This window comes from Condylura cristata, unplaced genomic scaffold, assembly GCF_000260355.1.
Source record: "Condylura cristata isolate star-nosed mole 26May11 unplaced genomic scaffold, ConCri1.0 scaffold00020, whole genome shotgun sequence".
In the NCBI taxonomy this organism is placed as follows: domain Eukaryota; kingdom Metazoa; phylum Chordata; class Mammalia; order Eulipotyphla; family Talpidae; genus Condylura; species Condylura cristata.
Window position 1 is genome coordinate 14,224,834 of NW_004567121.1, and position 10,510 is coordinate 14,235,343.

Here is a 10,510-nt window from a genome sequence, read left to right on the forward strand (position 1 = left end):
CCCTAGCTTGACTCCCAGCGAGGGCCGCGGGGAGGGGGCGAGCTGGAGGCGGAGCCGAGGAGGAGGGAGGGGAAGGTAGGTGCGGCTGGGGGAGGAGGCCTGGAAGGGAGCGCTCCGGCGGCGCCGAGGGCTCCTGGCGAAAGTGCCCGCAGCGCCCGGAAGCGTCCAAAGGCCCCGAAGCTGGGAGAAGACGTGGAGGCCGCTTGGGGAACCACAACGGCTCCAACGATGACGCAATAGTCATGCAAAATTATACATACATATTTGAACTCTACCCGGAAAGCAGGATCCATCTTATCGGTCTCTACATGCACAACAGAACTAGAAATCAGAAGGGAAAAAAGATCAAGAAGGTTAAAAAATATTTTTAATGAACGCTGGGTGATGGGGGGAGCAGTGGTGGTCCACGAGCTGGGAAGAAGGGACTCCCGGCTTATTGCTTGATCGTCCCATCCGCCACCCCTTATCACACCATGAGCTTGAATCTGGTGACTAAGGGAGTTAGAACATCTTGAACCACCCATGCACTGCTCCAGCAACCAGAAAAGGGACACCCTGCTGGCTCTGGAATCTGAAAATATACCTGGGCTCCCCCTGGAGGCGACCTTGTCTGAGACCATGTTGCCACCTTGAAGTTGGGTTCTGATCCCAGGCAGAGAGACACTCATGCTCCAAAGTTGGTCTGTGATGGAAACAGCAACTCCTACCCTGGCCTGGGCAAAACATCTGTCAGGTCCCTCCCCTGGCCAACAGTGCTACGTGAAACATTGAGTGCTGAGAGAGAGGAGAAACTCTGGGTTTACTCCCAGCTGACACGTAGAGCTGACACCTTCCCTCACTGACAGGAGATAGACCGCTTCCTTTCATCCATTCACAGGATTAGAAATGTTCTATTGAGAGACTGCAATAGTCATCTGGACCGTGTCCCTCAGACGCCTGGTAGGTGGTCAGTAAGCAAACAGACCTAGAGAGGTAGCCGCTCATCTCAGTAGCTTCTGGCTGATTCCAGCATCCCAGCACTTTGGGAGACGCTCACTGTTGGGTTCCCATGCTTATCCTCCCAGGCCTCAACTCTCAAATTTCAAATCCAATTTCCATTGTCCGGAAAGATTTCTTGGCCATTGGGACGTTCCTAGTGGAGCCCCATCTCTCCAGACTCCTCCCCTTTGTGTCTGAGAGTGGAACTTTGCTTTGCCCACTGCTTTTCTGTGTGTGTCCTGAATGAAGGCAGTATGGTGCCTTGAAGTCAGATCATGCTTTATAGCCAGTCTTCAAGAGGAAAGAGAAGAGGGCTTGTCAATTTAGTTGTCTGCAGGACCATTTCTTTTCAGGTAGCATTAGCTGGGACTAGTATACTCAGGGAGAGTCTATCAGAAGAGGTAAGGAGCTGCTGGGCACTCCCTCAGGTGAGTACGGTATGTTACTGTATGTTACTTTGAATATGCCAGTTCTCCTCTCTCTGCCTCCACTTTCTCTGCCAAAACTGTGACCTCATCCTAAGGGCAAGAGCAGGTTTTACCCTTGAGAACTCTTGGGCCCCTCTGAGTGTATACTGAGAGATCCTGATAATAGCTTTAGGAGCAAGGAAGAAGCAGCTGTTGGAGAACTGGGGAGGCCTTTTTGAGGGATGGTGTGGGCTGAAAACTGGAGGCTTCTCCAAGATTTCCCCATTCTGGATTCTGGCCTCTCTGTTATCATGTTACTTCTTAGACAAACATTTACTAGGGGCCCAGGGGGCTGAAAGATCAGCTCCAGAGCCTTGAGAAATGGCAGGAATTAGGGTTCTGTATGCTCCAGAAGAAGCTCTAGATGTCAGAGCACTCCAAATGGATGCATCATGCAGTGGTGATGTAACTGGTGACAGTGATCTCATCCCTTTGGCCCAAAGAAAAGTCAGACTGACTGCCAGGAATACTGTGAGCTCTGGGGTCATCCCAGCTGTGTGCATGTGGGATGGGGAGGGGGCCTTGTCATGAATGCTTAGCCCAGTCCATGAATGGGTTAGCTGGAAGGACAAAACAAACCTCAAATAGAAACTCACTTACCTAGGGGACAGAGATAATGCTTCAGGTGGTGAAAATAGTTCTCAAATTTCAGGATCTTGAAGGGCAGGAAACAACTTTGCTTCTAGGATCTCAGCCCCCTGAGGGCTTTTGCTCATCTGTGTCACTGCAAATGTCAGAAAAAGGTCTGTTTGAGAACAGTGAAATCACTGCTCAGCCTTCTCCTCCACTTCCTCCTCCTCATTGATTCATCGGGTATTTCATTGAACAAGCGTTTCTTGAGATCTGCTACATGCCAGGCTTTATTCCTGGGCAGGGGATAAAGAGCTGGAAAGCCACGTCACTAGAGGGGGAGGCAGAAAGGAACCGATGAGCAAACATAATTACTGTATAATGTGATCAGTGCTGTGGTAGAAGAGGAAGAACAGCCTTCTGGAAGAGCAACAGAGGTGACTGGTGCCTAGCTCTGGGCCTGCTGAGGGAGGATTTACAAAAGGATGCCTTTGATTTAGGATTCAAGAGGTTTATAAGAGTAAAATAAGAATGCACAAGAAACGTGGAGTGCCTTGCACCAGGGCAAGAAGGAACAGCAGACACTTTGTGGGGAAATAGTGAGCCTCTGGGGTGGCCCAAGGGCCAGCTGAGTGGTATGGGGGAGAGGCTTCAGTTCAACCTGTGACCTTACACTGCAGCCAGTCATGGGCCTCTGAACTCCACATAAGGAGAAAGTAGCCTCCTCTGCCCAGGCTGGGCGTCTGCACTGTACAAAGCAGGAAGCAAAAGCCCAGCCCACACGGGACCCACAAAGCCATGACTGGCTTGCAGAGTCGGAACCCCTTGGAAGAAGGGATTTATTTTCCTCATCACTGATGTGACTTGTTTGTCAACCCCATGCCCACTGGGCTGCATCCATGCAGAGAGGGACACCTTTTTCTACTGAGCATAACACAAAGGCTCTATCTAGGTAAGCATCAGTCCTGGCGGTGAAGATGTGATTAAAAAAAAAAAAATTTGCAGCACATCGGCTGTGTCTTCCAGCCGTACACTCTGCCCAGTCCTGGGGGTTGGTGCTCACTACATATATCGTCTCATCTCACCTCCCAAACGACCACACCAGATAAAATTTATAGAGTCTATCTAAGGATTGTCTGTTCAAAACAGCACCACTTGTTTCTGCTAAATATTTAATCTTTGTGATCATGTGGTTTGAATGGAAGCTGCCAATTTATGTACCCTGCTCTCCTCTGGCCTGGGAGTGGGCACCTGAGCCAAGATGGACCAGACAGAAGCCTTCTTAAAGGGTTTTCGCTTGGGATTCAAAACACAAGTCTCCTCTCTTGCTAACTAAACCAGAAATTCGAGCTTGGAAGCTGCCAGCCATTCACATTTCATGTTTCAACCATTCATGAAATAGCCAGTTGAAGGAAGTGAAGCTAAAATGCAGAGAGAAGCAAAAATAGAGAGATCCCCACATCCAGTGACCAGGGCAGAGATACAGCAGACCATTTGTGCTGGTTATCCTGAGGCACCGCTGTATTACAGTTTTTCACTTGCTCAGTTGAGTCAACAAGTCCCCTTCCCTTTTTCCTGGGTTTGTTTCCTGTCACTGGACACTGAAGACATCCTGACTATCACAGTATTATCTCTGTAGTTCAGATCAGCAATGTGTAGCAAGATTAAGAAATGTGCCCAGAGTCACATGGCTGGTTAGTAACAACTATCAATCTGATTAATCTTCAGGGCTTAATTTATATTGTCTTCTCTCCTGCAAGCAAAAATGGTTGTAGGCATCACCAGCCCCCAGCCACACTGCCCAAGAGGAAAGAATATTCCCCTTGGCTTGCTCATTGTACTCAAGTGTTGAACTCATCTAAATTGGAGGTGACCAGTAGAACATCAGGTCAGCAGAATCCCTGAGAGCATCACTATGATGAGGGGTGGGGTCTCCCCCGATCCCCCGACCGGGTATGTCAGCGGTACCCCAAGGGCAGGGGTTTATTTCCACTGAGGTGCTATGGTCCCTGCATAGAGGGTGGCAGGTATGGGTAAATGTTTGATGACCTGGGATAAGCAAATCCATCACATCTGGCATGTTGCTCACTACTCAACGTTGCAAGGCCTCCCCAGGCTACACTAGAAAGCAAAGAATTTTTAGGAGAGAAGTGATTTCAAAGGAAGAGGGAGATGTGAAGGACTCGAGATAATTCCATGATTTGCTCCAAATTTCAGTCAGTTGGTTTGTCAAGAGATGAATCAGTGCTTACGCTGAATCCTAATTCTTGGCCCACAGTACTTACTTGTCTTCCTCTCCAAAACTCCTTTTTAGATTTACTGGTCTGGAGGAAAATGGTCCTCCTTTTATTGACTTCTGCCTTACTCTTCTTTCCTTAGTTTGCTTCTTTCCTCCACCCATGCCCAGTAGCTTCAGGCTGCAGCCTTCTAACTCCCCAGACTTTCCGGCTTCCCACACCCCACCTGGCTCACCTTCGTAGCTTCATGCCAAATCCACTCCTATTGCTTTTTTCCCTCCCACTATTAAAGCCTCCTTCCTGTCTGCCTCTTTTTCCTCTCAGGGTTCAATGTAAGTTTTTGAGCTAAGGTATTAATCGCTTAACCACAGCAGCAATTTTTAAACATCAGTGGTACCTTACAGTCCTAATGATAAATAAACCCAATAAGAAGATCTCACTTGGTTTTCATTTTTAGTTATGCTCCTAAATAGCACCCAGAATCCCTGTTTCTAGCTCATTACATAACAGAAATTCAGAAGTTTTCCTCAGCTGAGAATTTTGGATCAAGCACCCTTCAGGATGTTTTTCCATTTTTATTTCTAAGGGCGCTCTCCTGCTGCCTGGGGTCAGGAGACCATCGCTCTCATGGTTGGTATTGCCAGCTATTGCTGCTGCTTTATGAAAGGACACCTCCTCTGAGGTGGCAGGTAGGAATAGTCCTATGACCTGGGATTGGCCTCCTTTCAAGCTCCAAATCCCTCTTCCATGAAATTAGAGGTGTCCCTGCCAGGATTGAGCGTTAAGAGTGACAGAGAACCACCCGAGACTGAGAGTTGTTCTGTCAGAGTCTGTTTGGCTCCTCAACATCACAAATACACTTTGAGTTTCATTGGGAAGAAAAAGATTATCCCTTATTGAACCTGAAAAGTACAGATCCTTACTCTGTCAGACTCAAGAGCTAGTGCAAATGTAGTTAGACTCGGAGCACACCCCCTCTGAGGGCTGCAGCCTTAGCAGGCTCCTGACACAGGAAGTAGCACACCGGGGGTGCTGATAGAGGCCATGGTATAACTGGGTGCTGGTGCCAAGGTGACAATTACACAGACAGGTTGTCTAGAGCTCGGTGATAGCAATGGTACCAGAAGCTCTTCTCTTCTCCAGAGCAATGCCGAGCCCTGTGTTGGCTGCCATTCCTGTAAATACCATCTCGAGAGCTTCTCAAGCCTTCTCACATCCCTGAGCGCTACCAAGACACTCTGGGTGTCTTGTCTTTACAGGCAGCCTCAGACCGCTTCTGTTGCTGTTTTGATTACAGCCATACTAGTGAGTGTGAAGTAGCACCTCATTGTGGGTTATTTTTGCCTTAGCTAGGTTACCTGATGATTGATGATACTGAATATCTTTTTATGTGTTTGCTGTCATTTGTTTATCTCCTTTGGAGAACTATCTGTTCGAATACTTTGCCCATTTTAAATTGAGTGATTTAGTTTTTGGTTGTTGAGTTTAAGAGTCCTTCATATTATTTGGGTACCAGATCTTTGTCAGCTGTAGGATTTACCAATATTTTTCCACATTCGGTAGGGTCTGTACTTTAATGGTGTCTTTTGATGCAAAAGGCTTTTTGAAAAGATTTTTATGGAGTCCATTTTATGCCTTTTTCTCTGGCTGATTGTGGCTTTGACATCATAGCTAAGAACCATCGCCATTAACCTTTACGATTTTTAAAAAAAGTTATTTTGTCTCTCATATTAAGATGTTGATTCATTTTTAATTCATTTGTATATATTTATTGATAGTATGAGGATTCAACTTCATTCTTTTCTATGTGAAAATCAATCATCCCAATAATATTGTTCAAGAGACTTGTTGTTCCATTGAAAATGTTCTTGGCCCTTTTCCTACCTTTTTGGAAAAAAAATTACTTTATTATAATTTTTTGTACTCCATTTTCTTCCTACGATTGGTGTATTACTGGTGTCTTTTTGTTGTGTTATTTTAGTGATGGTTGTGTGTTCTACAATACTTTTTAACTTACTATACTTTAACTTACTATACTTTACCTTTAACTTACTATAATTTACCTTCAAATAATACTACAATATGTAATGCAAAATGTAAGAATTTTACAAAACTCTACTTCTATCTTTGGTTAGTGATCCTTTGTGTTATTGTTGTCATCAAATTTATTTCTACCTGTTATACACTTGATCTTAGCCAAAATATTGAAAAGTGATCCTGTCATAAGCTATACAGTACTTATTATTTTTGTTTTATAAAATCAATTACCTTGAAACAATTTTAAAAAATATTTATTTATTTATGCATACAGAACTGGGATACAGGCCAGAGGTGCAGGGGAGGTGAGAGGATTCACCAGAGACAGAGTGGGGAGCAGAACAGGCAGATCGATGAAGTACACTGCTGAGGGGAGCAGTGGGTGGGTCAGGAGAGGTCTGCCACGCCATGTGGTCACCTCCTGGGTGGGATCAAACTCATGCTGAAGTGGCTTTAGCTTGTTAGTGCTGTGCTTTAGCTCGCTGCACCTCCAGGAAGGGCTCTGAAACACTTTTTTAATGAGAAAAGATGTCTCATACTTACCCATGTTCTGGACAGGGGTGACAGGAGATTAGCACTTGCACTCTGGAGACATGTCAGGCAGAGCAGCTGGGCCCTGAGCTGTGCCTTGGGGTCGAGGGGAATTTCCTTGGAAAGGCAGGGCTAACCGCGAACACCTCTGGGACAATGTGGCCCAACAGTTTGATTTTCCATGTTGGTTGGTAAAGCCTCACTGCCCCATGTTCCCAGGTGCCGAATCACCTCAGGCCTTTCCCTGACTGCCTTGATCTGATAGCACATCTCATGGGTGAATGCCTGGCTGAACAGGGGGTTCAGGACCTTGTTCCAACTGGGGCAAGACTATTCTGACTGGGAAGTTAAATAGGGGGAGTGCCACCCATGACTGGGGAGGAGTTAGGATACCTCTGAGTAGAACAGAACTCATCCTCCACCAGCTGAGGATCCCAGGCAAATTCCCTTAAGTAACTTGTATTTTAAATGTTCTTATTGAGCTGTATGTTTCAGGAATGTGGGCAGGACAGGAAGAGGCTTCCCGTGGGATCCAGCTCTTCCTGCGTGCAGCTCTTCCTGTCTTCACTGTCCTTTCTAGTATTTGAAAGAGGAATGTGAGTCCCTGAGGTTGTAACAGACTATATGGGAGACTATTTCCTTTCCTCCCTCCCCCTGCCAATTCCTCAGTAGAGCCAGCAAATAACTATTAAGCTACTGGACTGTGAGGTGGTGTTAAGATGAATGCAAAAGAGGTCAGGGTGGCAGTACCTGCTTAGGTTGAAGGGCAAAATTATAGATCTATTTTCTTCCTTGTAATCCAGAACCTTCCCTGTGTCAGGGGTTTAGCTGCGGATCTAAGCAGAGGCGTGGCCAACCAGGAGCTATGGCAGTGAGAGTCAGGTCAATATTGTGGGAGCATTTGTCACCCAGATATGTCCCTTATGCTGAGGACTTGTGGCAGACAGGGCTACCCCTGCCACGGGCCACAGGTTGGAGGCTTGGCCAGCTTACCTAAAGGGCCTGTGTTCTGGGGCTCCTCACTGACCCCTCCCCTCCTCTCAGTCCCTCTGGAAGCTTTCTAGGGCTGCCCACAGGCAGCTCCAGGAATGTGGCTCTAGGAAGGGCAGGCTTTAGGTAGGGTGTTCTGTCAAGGGCCACATCAGGCTCCTTACAAAGCTTGTTCACTCCTTACATGATTTGGCTTTCACAGCTCTGATGAGAGGGTAGTAACTCCCTCATTAACATCCATCTTCTACAGATGAGGCTTTTGTGTTGGAATCCAGATGGAATTGAGGCAAATTTGGAGCCTTTATTCAGGTTGTGAGGGCCTTCAAGACTCAACCTGAACCTTGCGGGCCAGCTTCAGTGCATTTCTGGTAACACCAAACTGCTGTCCAGGGAGATAATCAAGACCAGGATAGAGACTTCCTATTTCAGGGGCAGCCTGACTCCTCTCCTCTGTAATCACCCAGTGTGAAGGGTCCGCATGGGTCTTGCCGTGGATTACCGTCTCTGGCTGCGGCCCACCCAGCGTGTGAGCTTGCCCAGTAAGTGTTAACCTTGGGAATAGCTTTCATGTCATGTCTGTGAAGCCAGAATTTCAGACCACTCCCAACCTCCCCCATCCCCACCCTATAAGTTTTTTTTGGTAGGTACTTTGATTAGTGGATTGAGTGTATAGTGACACTTTTAAGGTTCTGTTTGAATAAGATAGATGGTGACTTAACTGTTCTTCAACATGGATGGATACAGTTAACCCATAGGGTGAAATGTTTTGTATTGCAAATCACAGTGACAAATATATTTCAGTGTGAACAAAATACACATGTACATGCATATTATATGTATACACATGTACATATTTATAAAACAAATAACAGTTTTAGAAAACAATACTTAACTTTACTATTTGCCATGCATTCTGAATTTTCTGTTCAATTTGGTTTCATAGTGCTCACTTCAAAAACCCCTGCAATAGGATCTGGTGGCTACCTGGCTTGGAGTTAGGGGTAAAGCTCTGTACCACCTAGGGACAGACTCCTACCACTCAACAACAACAAAGCCTACCTAACTTAAAAATGGGCAAAGGATCTCAATAGGTATTCTGCCAAAAAGATTTGCAAATGGCCAATAAGCACCAAGAAAAGATGCTTGATCTCACTAATGATAAGGAAATGCAAAGTAAAACTGAAATGAGATATTCCTTCAACCCTATGAGGGTGGCTATTATGAAAAGATGCAGAAAATAGCAAATATTAGTGAGGATGTAGAGAAATCAGAACTCTTGTCCATTGCTGGTGGGATTGCAAAACAGTACAAGCACTGTGAAAAGTGTCCTTTTCTCAAAAAAAAAAAATTCACGGAATTGCCTTATGACTTCTAGCTATATACTTAAAAGAATTGAGAGCAGGGACTTCTCCAATTTGTACACCTGTGTTCATTGCAGTGTAATCCACATAGGCAAAAGGTGGGAGCAACCAGATGGTTGTCCATGGATGAGTAAGTGACGTGTGGTCTTGCCACCCAGGGGAATATTATTCAGCCTTATAAAAGGAAGAAATTCTGACACAAACTACAACATGAATGAAGCTAGAGGGCATTGTGCTAATTAAAATAGCCCATTACAAAGGACCGATATTGTATAGTTACATGTATATGAGAAACCTAGAGAAGTCAAAATTGTACAGTCAACGTGGATGTGTGGCTGTCAGGGACTTTGGGAATAACAGGGATTTATTGTTGAATGACCGCAGAGCTCAGTTGAGGAATGTGAAAAAGTTATGGAGACAGATGGTAGTGATAACTGCACACTGGTGTGAAGATAGTTAATGCCAAGTAACCATGCACTTTAAAAAAGTGGTTAAAATAGTAAAATTAATGTTATGTATATTTTCCCACAGTAAAGCAATGAAAAAATATAGATGAATCTTACTTTTACAGTAGGATTTCCAGCTTCTCTAAAATATCAGATCTTATGACCCCCCTACAGGGGAGGAGGGCTGAATTCTTTAGACAGGAATGTGACTGAGGAGCATTTCTTTGGGGGGAAATCACCCCTTAAAACCTTTGAGCTAAGCAACTTTGAAGCAAATTGCACTTGGGGTGAATCATTCTGCTTTGAGGTAGCCTTCCTGCAGATGCTTGAAAAGAAGAAATTAAGTTGTGAATACTTCAAGTAAATGATTGTGTCTTACCCTGCCTGGGCCCTATATTCCCAGCCCTGACCAAAGTCTGTTTTGCCACCAGGAGTGAAGATCTTGGAACAAAACGGTTCGTGGTGCTCTGTGTCAGCAACTCAAGCAGAGATAAAGCTTTAGGGGCACTACTGATTTTCTCTCTGGGTGTCTCTTTTTACTTCCAGACCAAATGAACTCTCTGGCTGTGGCTTTCTGTCTGCGCAGCATGCTCTGGAGGGCACGCTTCCCACATCCTGGCCCTGGGCTGAGCTACTCGCCGGCCCTGTGAATGCCGCTGGAGCAGGGGCGGCCAGGGCCAGGCCTGGAGTCATCAAACACTTCTTTACCTGCCCCCAAGTCTCCTGTGTTCTCACCCAGGGATGGTTCTTGACCTGGCACTTGGCTTCTAGCCAGACTCTCTTGCCTCTGCCACCATCAGGCTAATTTTTCTATATCCAAGTTTGACCAAGTCACAACCGTGGGTCTCTTTTGCCTAATGGCCTAACTCTCAGTCTGGAATTTCAAACCTTTT

The 10,510-nt window shown here is 45.7% G+C and overlaps 1 protein-coding gene across 1 annotated transcript in view; it reads left to right on the forward strand.

Moving 5' to 3' along the window:
• Positions 1–893: 893 nt before the first annotated feature.
• Positions 894–10,510, forward strand: part of ATP6V1E2 (ATPase, H+ transporting, lysosomal 31kDa, V1 subunit E2) — a 16,034-nt gene continuing 6,417 nt past the window's right edge. Inside the window, exon 1 of the mRNA XM_004686232.2 lies at positions 894–939. The gene's annotated coding sequence lies outside the window, so the exon portion shown is untranslated. The remainder of the gene's footprint in view (positions 940–10,510) is intronic.